The sequence below is a fragment of the Triticum dicoccoides genome, chromosome 6B (genome assembly GCF_002162155.2).
Source record: "Triticum dicoccoides isolate Atlit2015 ecotype Zavitan chromosome 6B, WEW_v2.0, whole genome shotgun sequence".
NCBI classification, from domain to species: Eukaryota; Viridiplantae; Streptophyta; class Magnoliopsida; order Poales; family Poaceae; genus Triticum; species Triticum dicoccoides.
This window is the reverse complement of record NC_041391.1, coordinates 637,195,418-637,213,461: the sequence shown is the minus strand read 5'-3', so window position 1 is coordinate 637,213,461 and position 18,044 is coordinate 637,195,418. Positions and strand designations below refer to the sequence as shown.

The following is an 18,044-nucleotide window of genomic DNA, read 5'->3' as shown; positions in this document are numbered from 1 at the left end:
AAAACCAAGTAAGTGACGTCATGGCAGAAGCGCTGTTCTACATGCCACACAGGCACGGCCGTGATTCCACAGTCATACCCTGTTTGGTCCATCACAAAGTAAGTGTCGTGCAGTAATAACAGACGCACAGTCTTACAGGCACAAGAGGCACGAGCGCCTCTGTATTGTAAAATATTCTAGCTAACAAGTTATTTGGAGAGGCGCGGCCGTCACATCACACGTGACTGCGTGTTCCAGGTGATTTTATTCGCTCGCTCTATTCACAAAAGGAAATCCAAACTTACAGACGGTGCACAAAAACATGAAAACTTGTTAGTTTTTTGAGCTTCTGAGTTGCTTCTCGACTGAAGAGCGCAAAAACAAGTTCCTGACAACCTCATAGACAGTGCATAAAGTACAAGCTGGAAATCCAAACTGAACCATTTTCAACATTCACAAGTCAGTGGATCCGGCAAATCAATGATTGGACACTGGTTTGTCCAGATGTCTACTTTTAAATCCAAGTCCATATGCCTACAATACCCTGACAATATAAGACGAGCACGTCTAGAAGCCTTGTTGCCCCATTGAAGCACCTCTTCTTGACGTCTATAAAATCCTTCAGTGATTTTGTCTGGGGGTGAGAGAAACTTAAGCCTCATAGTCTCTAACTCCTTTGCATTCAGAATAAAGAACGTTGCAAATTCAATGTTTTTGTTGCAATGAACATATTTTCCAGCGTTACTGTCTTCAGACGAATGTCATGCTGTTTAAGAAACACCCGGTGCTTGTGGCGCCACTTGTTTGTTACACCTTCCTCACGACAGACTCCTCCCTGGAAATGCATAAAGAGTGAGAATACTTGAGGACTACAAGGAGAAAGAGAGGCCTCCAATATAGTACACTATGCATTGTTTGTGCTTTCAATGTGTCTGGAAATCATTTTACCTCAATAAACAAGTTCTCTAGGCTAGGAAAGCATCTCGTCAAGGCAACAACCTTGTTCAGATTTAATGACATGTGGATAAGCAGGGTCTTCACAGATTGAACCGCCATTGATAGGCTGACTACAGACAAAGCCTGCACCAAGCACATATCATAAACAATCTTGGGCATGAAACTTGGGCAGCAGAACGAATACAGCTAAAGAATATAGTGCAAAAGGTGAGTACCTCGATAACTGTAGAGCCAAAAACAATCTTGGATTCAGGAAATCCTTCGTAAAAATTGCCCAGACACTCGAGTTTAGGTGCAGAGAAAACGGTTATCTGCAACTGCCGACTCTGAATATCATGAATCACTCGTTTAAGTGAGGGCGCATCCTCAACAATGAGTTCACCATTCTCACAAAGGATACAGATGAGTTCAACTTTGGCTGAGTTTATTCTAATGCAGTGGTCCAGGTTATTGCAAACAAGCAGGAGCCACTCGAGGGTAGGGCAACCATGGTTGATTATGCTTTGCAGTGAGACCTTTGATATATCAACCTCCAAAAACGAAAGCCTCTTAAGCAGTGGAAGTTTGAACGACTGTGCATACTCATCAGGTATCTGGCAAAGAGCAAATGTGACGGTGTGCAGCGAGGAGGAAAACAGCAGCGTGGAAGTCGGTGGCGAGGCGGCGGACGAAGAGAATTTGTGTGATAGTGTGATGGTTTTCCCACGAAATGTGGGAACATGTAGTAGAACTCGAGAACCTGCAGATTCTTCAGCCTAGGGGATCGAAGCCAGGCGTCGACTGTAGAGGGTTTGTAGTGGAGGTAGCACGCGGGAATGCAAAGGCGGTGAACTACGCCCCCATGACCGAAGAGGATAGCTTTCGGAAGGCACGAACAATCAACGTTAGGTTGAAAACTACACCGAGTTCCAAAATATCTAATGTGAATGACATCCTTACTGGGGAGCATAGACAGTACGTCAATATGAATTGTTTCTAGGGGCTTAAAAAGACGACCGACAGGGATCTCACTGCAGTCGAGATTGAGAGGAGCGGTGCGCCATAAAGGACGCCACCGACATGCGAGGATTTGAGTGCGAAAGCCTTCCTTAGTGGACAGCCGGGAGATGATCTCACCAAGAACACCGTCCGTGAGGTCGCTGATGCGGTCCGGACCAGACTGCTCTTCTTGATCCTCGGATCAAGTAGGCGCACCCTTGGTGCTTCCAGCAACTACCGCCAAACCACTAGATGAAGGCGTCGCCGGTGGCGCGAGCCTCGCCCTCTTGGTGCTGGGGGCACCGGTGTAGACCTCCATCTTCGTCTCCATTGCTGGGATCGCGCCGCCTCCGAGCGCCGCTATATGTGGCGTGGATCTGGACAGACGGTGGATCTGGAGAAATGGACTATAGCCTGTCAATCCATGAAACGACTTAAATAGCCACGACGGGGAGCGGAGGGGTCCAGATTAATTACTTTTTCCTTTTTTTTCTTTTAAAGGTACGAAATGCACTGTTGCACACGCAGACCAGGCACGGGCATGCCCCTCGGTGCTTTAATTATTTGTGGCACACATTCGATAGAAGAATCTGTTCGACGATGGAAGCACGGTGTACTCGGTAGGAAAGATAGGCACGCACGTGACGCCCACGAAGGCATGGGCTAGCACTCTCTGCAGCCACGGTTATGTACATTTCTGACTCTCTGTGTTTCAGTCATTAGGGTCACAGACACAGGCCTCAAATCCACAAAGGCATCGTGTGGTATTATATAGAGTCATGTTCGCTTGTGTTTGTGTTCCGAATGATTCAGTCGACTCGTTTAGACGGAGAGGCATGGACGAGAAGCCCATGGAGGCATACTTTAGTATTAGGCAGGGTCACAATCATGTGTTTATTATGCATGGTCAATGGTATTACATAGAGTCATGCTTGCCTGTGAGACTCGACTGGACGGAGATGCACGGGCATCTAGCCCACGGAACTGAACCTTTGTCTTAGGCACAGCCACGGGCGTTTACTCTGTGAGGCACGGAATTGCCTATATGAGAGACACTGTTTTTTAAAGCTTATTTCATTGTATTTAAAAGCACAGGCGTGAAGTCCACACAGACACGATTCAGTACCGAATTGCATCATGCTTCTTTCTTGATAAAGGCGTCGACGCTCGTGGCTATCTGTGTTTCAGTGTCAAGGGTCACAAGCACGGGCATACAACCCTCAAAGGCATGGCGTGCTATTATATAGAGTCGCGCATAAAGGTTTTCTGACTGTATTCCGAATGAGTCGGTGCGCTCGGTCAAAAGGAGAGGCATGGACATCAAGCCCACGGAGGCATACTTTGTTCTTACTCAGAGTCACGTTTGTGCGTTTATGACGAAAACCTAATAGAATCGGGCGACTGTCCTTGTTACAATTGTTTTCGTTGTAAGATTTTACCTCAAATGCACGAAGGCGACTTTATATGTTTAGCAGCGACACTGTCCTTTACGCATGAAGACGACTTTATGTGTGTCAGTGTTTCAGGTCACAGGCACGGTTGTCAAGCCCACAAACGCATGACTTGTAATTATCCAGAGTCACCTTCGTGTCTCTTTGTGTTCCAAATGAGTCCGTTGACCCCGTGCCGCTTCTGGCCGCTACCGCCATGCCACCAGAGGACAAAGTCATCGGTGGCCCAAACCTCGCCTTCTTGTTGCTCAGGGCACCTGGCCGGATCTCCATCCATGTCTCTGTTGCTGGATTCGCGCCGCCTGCGAGCACCGCTATATGTGGCGTGGATCTGGAAAAACTACTAGGTCTTCACTACGGGCAGATCCCGCATGTGAGGAAAGGACGGGAGGGGACGTCGACCAATTGGACGACAACTATAAATTATATTTTTCCTTCACTGTTGCGGTAGAAAACAAAGAACAGTCATTTTCCTTCACTATTGCGGAAGAAAACATACACAGGCATGTGTGGACAGCCTAGGAAAGCATGGTGTGGTATTATATAGAGTCATGTTCGCTTGGGTTTGTGTTCCGAATGGTTCCGTCGACTAGTTCAGACTGGGAGGCACGGATGTTTCGTATCATAAGCACGAGCATGCAATGCTCAAAGGTATGATCCGTGGTATTACATAGAATCATGCTCGCTTGTGACTCGATCAGACGGAGATGCATGGGCGTTTAGCCCACAGAACTAAACCTTTGTGTTACGCACAGCCACGGGCGCTTACTCCGTGAGGCATGGAATGGCCTACGTCAGAGACACTGACTCCTTGTATTTAAAAGCACGGACGGGAATTCCATAAGAACACGGCTCCGTATTGAGTCGCGTAACACTTCTTTCTTGGTTCTACGTATATTATTCGATAAAGGCGTGGATGTTCGTGCACGTCTATGTTTCTGGGTTGCAAGCACGAGCATAAAGCCCTTAAAGGCATGTCGAGCTATTATATACAGTCATGCACAAATATTTTGTGTTTCTATTCCAAATGGCTCGGTGGACTCCGTCAGAAGAAGAGGCACGCACGTGACAACCACGGAGGCATGGGCACGTATGTGCGTTTATTACGGAAACCTAACATAATCGGGTTTATATGTCAACACTTTCTGCTTACTCTGTGAGACACGTAATAGGCAATTCGTGAGATAGAAAGGTAGATTAATTTCATCAGTTGCAAGCTCCTTAGTGGATGCTCACAGCACAAAGACAAACAAAGCCTACAAAAAGTGCAAACAGAACAACAGTTGTTCGACAAGGTTCACACAAAACAGTTGTTCGACAAGGTTCACACAACAGCCTAAAAACGTCCGTGTGTTTACTGCAGAAACACAACGGAACTGGATTCAGATGCGAACCCTCACTATTTACTTTGTGAGGAAATGAATGGACGATCCGAGAGACACTATCCTTAAAAGCACGGGCAAGAACTCTGTACAACCACGGTTCTGTTCTAAGGACCACTGTCAAACGCACAGAATGGAAGTGATGCCAAATATTGGCATGCCAACTTTTCGCATCAAACCAATCATGCTCATAGAGTCATGTTAGCTCGTGTTTGGCTTCCGAACGATCCCGCCGACTCGTTCAAATGGAGAGGCACGGGACGTAAACACGCGGAGGCATGGTGTGGCATTACATAGAGTCACGTCCGTGCGTTTACTGCAGAAACACAAAGGAATTGGATTCAGATGTGAATCCTCACTGTTTACTTTATGAGGAAATGAATGGACGGTCTGAGAGACACTGTCCTTAAAAGCACGGGCAAGAACTCTGTACAACCACGGTTCTGTTCTAAGGAGCCACTGTCAAACGCACGGAAGTGAAGCAACGAGGTACAGGCTTTTAGTAGTAGAAGAAGCACCCTATCGGCTGGCGTTCCTCCTTTGTCAGGCACACAGTACGACGGCTGTGGAAGGCACGTTTTTCAGACAAAGAACAAACGCCATGGTGCCACGACAAGTGAAAGCATGGTTGTACAGATGCACTGTTGAACAGTCACGGCTTTGATTATACAAGATGCACTGTTGAACACGCAGACCAGGCACGGGCGTGCCCCTCCGAGTTTTAACTTTTTACGACACATACATACATTAAAAGAATCTGTTCCACGCCGGAAGCATGGGTGGGAAGCATGCAAAGGCATCGTGCGGTATTATATAGAGTCATGTTAGCTTGTGTCTGTCTTCCGAACGATTCCGTCGACTCGTTCACACGGAGAGGCACGGACGTGAACACGTGGAGGCATGGTGTGGTATTACATAGAGTCACGTCCATGCATTTACTGCAGAAACACAACGACAGATGCACTATTGAATAGTCACGTCTTTGATTATACAAGATGCACTGTTGAACACATAGACCAGGAACGGGTGTACCCCTCCGAGTTTTAATTTTTTACGACACATACATACATTAAAAGAATCTGTTCCACGACGGAAGCACGGGTGGGAAGCACACAAAGGCATCGTGCGATATTATATAGAGTCATGTTAACTTGTGTTTGTCATCCGAACGATCCCGTCGACTCGTTCAAACGGAGAGGCACGGGATGTCAACACGCAGAGGCATGGTGTGGTATTACATAGAGTCACGTTCGTGCGTTTACCATGCAACCATGAGAGTCACGGTTGAACATTCACCAGTGGCATGGACGTGGCTGCCGTGCCCTTCGGTTATGTTTATCTCTCCGTCACGCAGCAAAGAAGCATGCTTGTATGCTTACAACATCCACGTTCAGAAACTGACGCGGCTGCGGAAAATAACAAGGAAACCTATGCCTCTGATATTTTTCTCCACCGAGTAAAAATACATAAAGAAACAAAAGGGGTTCTTATTTAAATTTGTTTTGTTTCTATATCTGCAGCAAATTAACTTACAAGCCGTTCTTATAACCACACCACGAGAAAATAAAAAATCGACACCAGCCCGCCCTCCCCACCGATCACTTGCTATTTCATAGCTCCACGTGTAACCTTGTTTTTGAATGTTCAGCGATCCATTCTTCCCTCTTGACCCTTGTGCAACCCCACCTTCTGAATACCTATTCAACCTATTTGCCTGTAATATTAATATTCATACATAAAAACAAAGCGAAAGATTGCGGCCATCACTGTTTTTTTCTTACGTCATGTTTAAGCTGCATTTTTACCTTTTAATTTTTCTATTCGTACTGCTCTCTGGTACCAAAAAGTCTCCACTCAGACCTTTCCTTTCTGAAAATGGACTACACAGATTCCGTGCCTTGCCCTGGGCTTCCCTGCATGCATTCTGTGTGCCTGGCTTGTGTGATGTTCGATTCTGGCGTAGATGCAAGACTTTGGTAAATGCTCCCTGCTTTCAGTGGGGTCGTTGGAGTTGCTGGCATCTGATGTCTTCCTCCTGGGCTTGGAGTGCATTTCCCTGAGTTGTTTGATGTCCTCGATGGTGTTGTCGGTGTTGTCGGCCATTTCATTGACCTTGCCTTCTTTTCCTGCTGCGATTTCCTCTTCTCCTCTTCAATCCTCATCCTCTCCTGTACTTCTGGGTTATCCGGGCAGTTTGTTTTCCTGTGACCCTTTACTCGACAACGGCCGCACTTGGATGCGGCTTTGTTGCCTTTTCCTTTCTTCTCAGAACCAGCTTTGATTCGATCTCCTTTTTCGTGCCCTTTGAGCCACTCATGGGAGGGTTCTTGAGAGTTTCGGCAAGAATGCCTGTGTCTGGTTCCTCGGCAAGTGCTGCCATCACTTTTATTTTCATATCTACCGTACACTCATGCAAAACACTGTATGCCTTCTCTTTTCTGCAAGCATTTGAATAGATATCCGACAACTTAGCATAAGCAAGGCCGAATCTCATAGTTTCATCATCTTGTGCGGTCATGCTATCACCTTGGCTTGTAGACAGAACTTTCAGACTCTCTGATAGATTCCTGGTCCATCTGGGGATGACAAAGGATTTTGGAAGTTGATCGATCATGCCTGTTTGGTCCATCACCTTAAGCACATGGTAGCACTGAATGCCATCCCTACTCATTTTCTTGCAGCTGCAACTGTATATTTCTTTTTGCTCATCCACATCTACCCTGAACTCATACCTGTCAAATTCCTCGCCCGGAGATGGTTTCCACACTTTTTCTCCAGGATCGGTAATCTTTTTTAAAAAATACTGCCTCCCCTTTGCCAGGTCAGAGCACTTGAAGTAAGTCCGGTTCCGTAGCTCCAGCTGGAATTTCCTGAAAATTTCATTGGTGTATACTTGACTTGCTTGTCTTTCAATCGGAAAACCCGTCTCTAGTGATGGCGCCTTCTCTTCTGTTCGGTGTCTTTTCTTGTCAAGCGTGGCGAGGCAATTTTGCTGAATCATGTGATACGCATTAATAAACCTTTTTATAGTGTCCCTGTGGTCGACATAATTCTTCCACATCGAATTCGTGCTCTCACTTCGAGTGGTTGTTGACGAGAAAGGATAGAAGCAGTCCTTGAAGTAAGCCGGCACCCAAAAATTTCGCAGTTCCCATAGCGTGTTCAGGTGTTTGTTGCCTTCCGCCTTGTGCACAAAAATTGCTGCTTTCCAGGCACGCTCAAACTCGTCTTGATCCAGTGAGTTTTTGAGGATTCGAAATAAATCATCAGACATCCCTGGGTGTTGCGCAAACACTACTGCGTTATTTTCCTTCAGGTTCTTCCTAATATGCCACCAGCAGAACATGTGCCTCGTTCTCGGAAGAGCTTCCTTTATTGCAATCTTCATCGCCTGGTCCTGGTCTATTATTATGTATTTCGGCACTTTACCTCCCATTGCCTCGACAACCGTGCTTAGGAGCTGATGTCTACTACAGAACCTTCTTCTTGTAGACGTTATTGGGCCTGCAAGTGCACATGTTTGTAGAACAATAGCAAATTTCCCTCAAGTGGATGACCTAAGGTTTATCAATCCGTAGGAGGCATAGGATGAAGATGGTCTCTCTCAAACAACCCTGCAACCAAATTACAAAGAGTCTCTTGTGTCCCCAACACACCCAATACAATGGTAAATTGTATAGGTGCACTAGTTCGGTGAAGAGATGGTGATACAAGTGCAAAATAGATAGTAGATAAAGGTTTTTGTAATCTGAAATAATAAAAAAAGCAAGGTAACTAATGGTAAAAGTGAGCGTAAACGATATTGCAATGATAGGAAACAAGGCGTAGGGTTCATACTTTCACTAGTGCAAGTTCTCTCAACAATAATAACATAGATAGATCATATAACAAGCCCTCAACATGCAACAAAGAGTCACTCCAAAGCCACTAATAGCAGAGAACAAACGTAGAGATTATGGTAGGGTACAAAACCACCTCAAAGTTATTCTTTCGGATCAATCTATGCAAGAGTTCGTACTAGAATAACACCTTAAGACACAAATCAACCAAAACCCTAATGTCACCTAGATACTCCATTGTCACCTCAAGTATCCGTGGGCATGATTATACGATATGCATCACACAATCTCAGATTCATCCAACCAACACAAAGTACTTCAAAGAGTGCCCCAAAGTTTCTACCGGAGAGTCAAGAACATGTGCCAACCCCTATGCATAGGTTCATGGGCGGAACCCACAAGTTGGTCACCAAAACATACATCAAGAGGCACATGATATCCCATTGTCACCACAGATAAGCACGGCAAGACATACATCAAGTGTTCTCATAAAAGACTCAATCCGATAAGATAACTTCAAAGGGAAAACTCAATTCATCACAAGAGAGTAGAGGGGGAGAAACATCATAAGATCCAACTACAATAGCAAAGCTCGGGATACATCAAGATCGTGCCATAGAGGGAGCACGAGAGAGAACATGAGAGAGAGAGAGATCAAACACATAGCTACTGGTACATACCCTCAGCCTCGAGGGTGAACTACTCCCTCCTCATCATGGATAGCACCGGGATGATGAAGATGGCCACCGGTGATGGGATCCCCCTCCGGCAGGGTGCCGGAACGGACTCCCGAGAGGTTTTTGGTGGCTACAGAGGCTTGCGGCGGCGGAACTCCCGATCTATATCAATATTCGATGGTTTTAGGGTACGTAGGCATATATAGGCGAAACAAGTCGGTCGGGGGGTGCTCGAGGGGTCCATGAGACAGGGAGCCGCGCCCTGTAGGGGGGGGTGCCCCCCTATCTCCTGGGCTCCTCGAGGATCTTCTGACTTGATCTCCAAGCCTCCAGGATGATCTTCCAAAAAATCACGATGCCGAAGGTTTCATTCCGTTTGGACTCCGTTTGATATTCCTTTTCTTCGAAATACTGAAACAGGCAATAAAACAACAATAGGGGTTGGGCCTCCGGTTAATAGGTTAGTCCCAAAAGTAATATAAAGTGTATAATAAAGCCCATAATCATTCAAAACAGATAATAAAATAGCATGAATGCTTCATAAATTATAGATACGTTGGAGACGTATCAGGAGCCACTTGAATGACCCTATCTTCTCATCCTTTAAAAGGCCTAGTCCAAACAGGACGGTCGACCCATGGTTGTCGACACCTATAATTGGTGCAAATGGTAAGCCATATATATTCATAGAGAATGTCGTGTCAAAAGACACGAAATCTCCATATAGCTCATAATTCATCTTGCACAAGGAGTCTATCCAGAATAGGCTCCGCACTACATTGTTCTCTGTCTCTTCCACATGGTGGAATCCCGGCCTCCACCTCTGCAAATTGTCAAACAGTTTCATGGTGTCCTCGATATCAGTGCCGCGCTCTCCAGCCCTGTCCCGGCATGCAATGTTGCTTATGTCAATCGTGCCAAACATAATTTCTCGCCTCGGTGTCCCCATGGCAATAAAAATCTGTATAACCTTCCTCGGTTCTAACCTCGCCTTCTGCAGCACTTGTATAAAGAATTTCTCCTGAGGTGTCATCTTCTTATAGCATCTCATGAACTTCAGCATCCAATCTGATGGGTGAAGTTGGTGGTTGTGCTCTAGGCGCACGTTCTTCAGATACCATTTCCTCCTATCTGCATCCCTCTTGGCTATTATTTGGACTGGGCAGCTTGTCCGGACCAAGCAATTGCTCCTTCTCTCCTTAACATGTCTCTCAGTTGTTTTATTCTGCCCTTCCTTGGTGCACTGAAACACCTGCTTGTCAAGCTGCTGATCATATGTCGATCTTCTGCTCGTTGATCTCTTGGCAGCAAAGCCAACCTTTCTCGCATATCTGCAGAAGAAGAAAAAGCACTCATCCAATGATCCAAATACCATGCCACCCTCTGGTTCGAGCGCTTCGGTGACCTCCTGAATCGTTGGGTATATGCCTTCTTTGAACATGTTGTCCATTTCTTTATCTACAATGGTCGGCGGTGTCATGGTGATTATGTCTACCGTGTCTTCATTCATCTGATCGCATTCACTTCTCACGACATCAGTTTCATCGCCAGCCACAGGTCCACTTACAGCGGAGCTGCTGCTGCTCTGTTGTTTGTCACACACAACAGCGTCGTTTCTGCATGGCACGGTCAAATCCATAAATGACTCTGCCTCTCCACTGTCACATTGTGCAATCCTACTCCCGGTTTCTCTGGCACTCGTGCAACCAAGAGATTGTGCTGCTTCTACCATGCAATCCGTGCTGGCGCTGTACGCTACTTGCTACTCTGAACGTTGCATTCCTTTCGAAATGGATGGAGAACTATGATATTTCTTTGCCTCATCTGTTATCCCCTCCGCCAAATCCTGAACACATAGAACGAAACAGAATTAGATATCCAGAGCAGCATATGCATTTTTTTTAATTTCTAATAAGCGGTACACCAGAGGCACTGTTCACATTACACCCAGCAGCACGAACATGACCATGCTACACACACATATGGACAAAGAGGCACAGATGTGCTTCTGCTTACACCATACAACCGGATAGACACAACAACATCCTATACAATAGAACAACTGCACATACAGCCGCACCACACGGACAGCCATCCTCCTGTTTTGCACTTTACCCTATTCTTCCATAAAACTGTTCGTGTGTTGAATTGAAAAGGCATAGTTCCGACGTCACCTTTGTTTTCCCATGCCTCTCTTGTCCAGCAAATCTTGGTGACAACCTCCGTGCATTGGTAATTTCGCTGACTATTCTGAATGCCATCGGAGATCCTTTGGAAGGACCCCTCATGTTGAACGCCACAGGTGATCCTTTCAAAGGACCTTGCCTTATGTTTTCATCGATCCGTGGACTACCATGATACTTGCTTCCTTGCTCGTACACCTACGTGTGCAAGATACTACAATTTAAATATACCAGACAAAAACAAAGAAAAAACTGCTCAGAAAAAATATACATTTGCTTTAAATGTTGTTGCATGTTCATATTTGTTGTCACCTGTATTGCTTTCTGGTGCTGCTGAACAGTAAAGTTTATTCCTCCTATGTTTGATTTTGTCGTTGGACTCTTCTTGCTTGTGCAGACCGTATCGAATCCTTGAACACTAATGCTTTTGTTGCCAATGATCCTTCTGCTTGCATCAAAGCAAATTCTGTTACCCTGTACCTCTTCAATATAACCGCCTTCAAACGTTGGGGCGTCACAACACCCGCTCCGCACCTTTGTGGACAACTGTGTCTTCAAACCAAAAAATAATTAGAGCCACGTGCGAGTATTACGAAGAATTAGCACATAAAACTTCAACATACGTTCAAAACCAGCGTTTGAAGTTTTCGTCGTTACCTGCACAATCTACTTAGTGGAGTCTCTGCTACTTAGAATGCTCCTCTTCGCAGGTGTCTGCTGCACACCATGCTCCTGGTTGGGACGTTTGCCAAGAACTTGCATCTCACTCTTGACTCCAATTACTCTAGCCCGCATGGCATGTGCGTGTTTGATAGCATCTGCATCCTTGATCTTCTTCTCATTTTGCAGTGATTTTTTTTTCTTCCACCTCTCGATACTCAACTACAGAGTAGATGCACAATATAAATAGATATTACAGCATTCATCCAGGATATATTAATCATTTTTGTTGTTCTTAATGATCTACTAATTTGTGTTCTTAGTGGTGGCACCTTAACAACAAACGTCCCAGAAATAAAAGACCAAACCCTAATGTTCAACTGCCTTGCTATTACCTGCCTCCCATAATCCTTGCCGATGTCATTCAAAGACCGACCATCCCTGTTGTCCTGACCAGATGACACACTCCTGAACATCTGCCCGAAAAAGTTATAAACCTGCAGTATCAGTGTTGAAAATTTTCGAAGTCGATCCCAATCTTTCTTACTAACGTATTACACTTAACACGCAACAGAGATATAATTTTACTTCTATATAATTGACATATATATAAATATATACATATATTAATTTTTAATTAAACTACAACCTCAGCCAAAGTGAGATCCTTTGATGCTAGTTTGCTTGTGCAACACTTAACACAAAGATAACCATTCAAACCTAACAAAAGTAACAAGCTCGTATTACAAGGACGAGAGTACAAAAAACTAAAAACAAACTCAAATCAGAGCTACAATGTAAAACTAAACAGTTTTATTCTATGAATCCCGACCACAAGAAATTCATCCACGAATTGAATCTCGTGTATCAGGAATCGCCATGCAAAGGTGCGTTGATAAATTTTATACTAACCTTTGATTGCCGAATCGTATGCGCTGATTGTTCGGAACTCACACCTTTCTAATCTATGGGGGGTCTGCTTCCCTGCAGTTTGTCAGCGATCTACTTCAATGATTTTGAATCTAGGAGAGAGAGAAAAGAGAAAGAGACACGAAGAGAGAGAGAGAGAGAGAGAGAGAGAGAGAGAGAGAGAGGAAAGAGAGAGGCTACTTTGATTTTTTGCGTGCAGGAGAAGAATAACCTGATAGGTGGGGTGAGTTTTGGGACGCATGAGAGATGCACATGTTTTTTTGGCGTGACTAGATGTGGTAGGTCGACTTCACTTGACCGTCGACGAGATTGACAAGTGGGCTCTCAGTTACTAATTCCTCTAAGTCTCTCACTAACTTGTGGGGTTGGCCGTATATGAATCCTACGACAAGTACCTCCATCTGGGGTGAGAAAATGTGGTAGGTGGACTTCGAAGTCATACTGACATGTGGGCTCTCAAATAGTTCCTCCAAGTATTTGACTAACTTGTGGGGTCGTCCGCAAGATGAGTTCCAGATCTCTCTCCATCTAGCATCGGTGGCGACAGGCGAGGCATATTCTAGCTCTCCAAAGGAAAGCCAATCTTGATCCCTCCACAGAGTTCGCTCGTCACTGAAAATTTATCGGTCTCCTTCGTCTCACTCGCCGTGGATCTCCTGTTCAGGTAATCCATTGCATCATCACCATGATTATGCCACCGATTCAACGTTTGAACAAAAAAAATTACCGGTACTAGCAATTCCGCGGGCTGCGTACACGCCGCATCTGTGCAACACAGCATGTCGGGCGCGATTTGAATATCGGTTCCGGATCCAATTATCTTCAGCTGGTCCATGCTCAAACTGTTGCGCCGTCTTAACAGCAGAAGGGTTATGGATTTAAAATTAGGACTCAACTGACCTTACTTTAATCATGCCAACTGCATGCTTGCGCCGTGGTTTTGCTAAGTTGAGTTGTATCTCCAGCCATGCAAAACTTAAGCACTCTCGTGACCACATATTATATTAGTTGCAGACCTCAATGAAACTGCAGCCAAAATTCACTATTTTGATCCCTAACATGAGGTCATAGGTCAAATGACTGTATAGATCCACAATCTATAGCAGAGATCCAAAGGACTTACGTCCCTTTTTGCAAAGCAGTTACTAACTCACAGTTAGAAACCGTCTTACATGGACCAAGCTGTTGATGATGGTCTCACATGGACTGCTAACAACTGTCTTACATAGCTGACCTGGTAACGAAGATGTCTCGTGACCTCTTATGTAGAGTTTGATGAGATGGACTCCACCCCACAGCTGTCGGAGACTCAGTCCCAGTTTGTCGATGGCATACAGATTGTAACCCAAGATTTCATGGTTCATGACCAGCTAGAAACAGAGAGACTAAGGATCGAGTTAAAACGTGCAGCGCACAAAAAGTTTGTTGAGGAGTACAAGGAAAAGAAGTAGCTTGCTGCCTCGAAGTAGGTGTTTTTTATCATGCACCTTGCGTGTGTCGTTGAAATTTCTTTGGAAATCAATGCCTCTCATTCTAGCTGCATTTTTAATCACCGCTTAAACATTTGTCTCTGTTTTGCTGACTCAACGTTTGTATGTAAGCTTCTTCCAGAAAAGCATGTGGTTCAACAATACATTTGCTAAAGGGGTCATTTCTTATCTTTGTCCACAGAGCTGTTACAATGGGTGAATATGAAGAAGAGTTCAGCACAAAACTTAGCTTCCAGAATTTCATTACTGTCTGTGAAAAGCTAACAAAACCACAAAAGCAGCTTGTCAGAGATATTGGATTTGGATACCTTCTAGATCTGTGCTGTCGCGAGCTTCCAAGGTGTTTCGTTCGCTGGCTTGTCCGCTATTTTGATTGCCCTTCCAGGTGTTTCATACTGCCTAGTGGATACAGATTCCTCATCAACTCGTACACCGTGCACCGAATCTTAGGAATTCCACTTGGCGGGCATATTATCCCTAGAAAATGCTCAGAAGCTTTCAGATGTCAGGTTAAGTCTGAAACTCGGTGTGCTGGGCACGCTCCAAACATCAAAGAGTTAACTGATCTCATAACCCCAGAGCTGACAGGAGATGTGTTTCAACGGGTTTTCGTGATGTTTGCAATAGCGGTATTTCTATGCCCAACGACATATGACTGCGTTAGCCCCGACTATTTAGCCACTCTAGAAGGACCAGCAAGTAACATATCATCATATGATTGGTCCAATGCTGTCACAGAGAAACTGGTGGCATCACTCCAGACCTTCAAGGACAAAGGATTCGCAGGCGCCCTGTGTGGCTGCCTCCTGATTCCAGTGGTTCATTCACTAACTTGTACATTTTTTATACCCACAAGCAGCTACAAGAACATGATTCATTTTTACCTCTTCCCCACTTGCAGATAACGTATTTTGAGTACCTAGATATGAAGATTATGGACCTGGGACCTGACGCTCCTGCAAGACTTGTCATGTGGGACACAGAGGCCATTAAGAATTATGCTAACATAGACAGCCTGTCAACAGAGGACGGGATTTTTGGGAAACACACGGTGAGTCAACTTTTCATCATTTTCCTTTGGCGAAGTTTTTAACTCAACATAAGGACTTAGCTGGAATGTATTAACTTGACTTGACTGTAATTGTTTCCTTTTCCGCATGGCAGCTGAAAGACATTTGGCGCACGCCTTTCCAACCACCGCTTGGCTTTCAGGCGCCATTTTTTCAATTGAGTCCTAGAATAGAATCCTACATAGAAGAATTTGTGCCTCAAGAAAAACTTTGTTTCGTAAGTGATTTCCAGCTACTGCACCTGATTTTATGTTTGAAATGATGCTCCCTAAGTTTTTACGAAAAAGATACATGTCCTATTGTGTTCATCCAGACAGTTTCCTATAGTACGTTAGCTGTGCTTTTGTGTTAAAACCAGAGGTGCTTCATATAGGACGTTAGTTGTCCTTTTGTGCTCATCCAGACAGTTTCCTATAGTACATTAGTTGTGCTTTTCTGTTCAAACCAAAAGTGCTTCCTACATGATGTTAGCCGTGCTTTTGTGTTTAATATAGAAGTGCTTCCTATACTACCTTAGCTGTGCTTTTGTGTTAAATATAAAAGTGCTTCCTATACTACCTTAGTTGTGCTTTTGTGTTAAATATAAAAGTGCTTCTTATAGTACCTTAGTTGTGCTTTTGTGTTAAATACAAAAGTGCTTCCTATAGTACCTTAGTTGTCCTTTTGTGCTAAAACTAGAAGTGCTTCCTATAGTACGTTAGCTGTGCTTTTGTGTTAAAACCAGAAGTGCTTCCTATAGGACGTTAGCCGTGCCTTTGTGTTTAATATAGAAGTGCTTCCTATACTACCTTAGTTGTGATTTTGTGTTAAATACAAAAGTGCTTCCTATAGTACCTTAGTTGTACTTTTGTGCTAAAACTAGAAGTGCTTCCTATAGTACCTTAGCTGCGCTTTTGTGCTAAAACTAGAAGTGCTTCCTATAGGACGTTAGCTATGCTTTTGTATTAAAACCAGAAGTGCATCCTACAGGACGTTAGTTGTGCCTTTGTGTTAAATATAGAAGTGCTTCCAAAAGCACGTTAGCTGTCCTTTTGTGTTAAATATAAAAGTGCTTCCTATATAGTACTTTAGCTGTGCTTTTGTGTTAAACATAGGAGTGCTTCCTATAGCACGTTAGTTGTGCTTTTGTGTTAAATGTAAAAATGCTTCCTATAGTACGTTAGCTGTGCTCTTTGCTAAAACTAGAAGTGCTTCCTATAGGACGGTAGCTGTGATTTTATGTTAAAACCAGAAGTGCTTCCTACAGGAGGTTAGCTGTGCTTTGTGTTAAATATAGAAGTGTTTCGTATAGTACATTTGCTGTGCTTTTGTGTTAAATATAAAAGTACTTCTTATATAGTACATTAGCTGTGCTTTTGTGTTCAATATAGCACTGCTTCCCTGCAGCGGTAGGTCAAACATGCTTCGTACAATACGTCGGGTGTGCTCTTTCAAGGAATGTGTTTACCATGATTCATGGACCTTGTTACCCACGCTTCCCCGCAGCATATCATGTGTGATTCTGCAATTCTTGACAGAACATACAGTAGCTCACAAGATATTTTTCATTTTCGGTATTAATAACTAATTTTAATTTCCGGTATTAAAAATTTATGATGTTTTTTTTCAATTATAGGCCAAGGTGAAAATTGCAAAAGTTATCAATGAAATGTACACAGAACTTTTCTTGCGGTTTCAACCAGTTCTCGAGCAGAAATTGGAGAAGCTCCTTTCACTTGGTAGGGATCTTAGTGCAAAAGAAACCAAGACCTGCGACCGGGGCGTTTATTGTAACTTGCAACAGGACAACTCGAATGAAAAAGAAACTTTTTCACCACTCCCTTCAACATATTCTACGCTTCTAGGTTCTAGCACGACAAGCAGTCAAAGTTCTTCCAACAGTGGCTCGACCAGTGTCCTGCACGCCATGTCATACTCCCTGGAAAATTTAAAGGGTTGCTGTGATACCCCTGACCCAGACTACTCCCAGAATCTGTACGATAAAGAGCAGTCCCAAATTCATCTATCTTCAATCCTAAAATCATCAACTCGGATTAAGTTGCTTCTGGAAGTGAACAGGATCGACCACAACAAAGGCAACATTGATGAACAAGCCAAGATTCATCTGGACAAAGTGCATGACCATCTGCACAACTGCCTTGATGGCTTGCCGGTTCATGAGCCCTTCGTGCCAACATCTGAGATGCTAGACAACGGCGCAATTATAATGACAAGTGAAAATACGTCTGAGTGTTATGTACCGATTGAAACCCAAAATTCTGCTAGAGGATCTACAGACCACAACTCTCTGACAAGCCCACTGGAAAAACTCTTGGAGAAAATAGCAAAACCTACTGCAACACAAACATCAACCTCGCACTATGCAGATGACAAACAATTACTGACTGGTCCAATCTCAACCGATACACTTGGAGCACCTATTTATCACATTGGGAAAACATCACCAAC

At 44.3% G+C, this 18,044-nt stretch overlaps 1 pseudogene; it reads right to left on the bottom strand.

Annotated features, from left to right (window-relative positions):
* Nucleotides 1–6,627: 6,627 nt before the first annotated feature.
* On the bottom strand, nt 6,628–13,437 carry LOC119321361 (annotated as a pseudogene).
* Between the last annotated feature and the right edge of the window lie 4,607 nt (nt 13,438–18,044).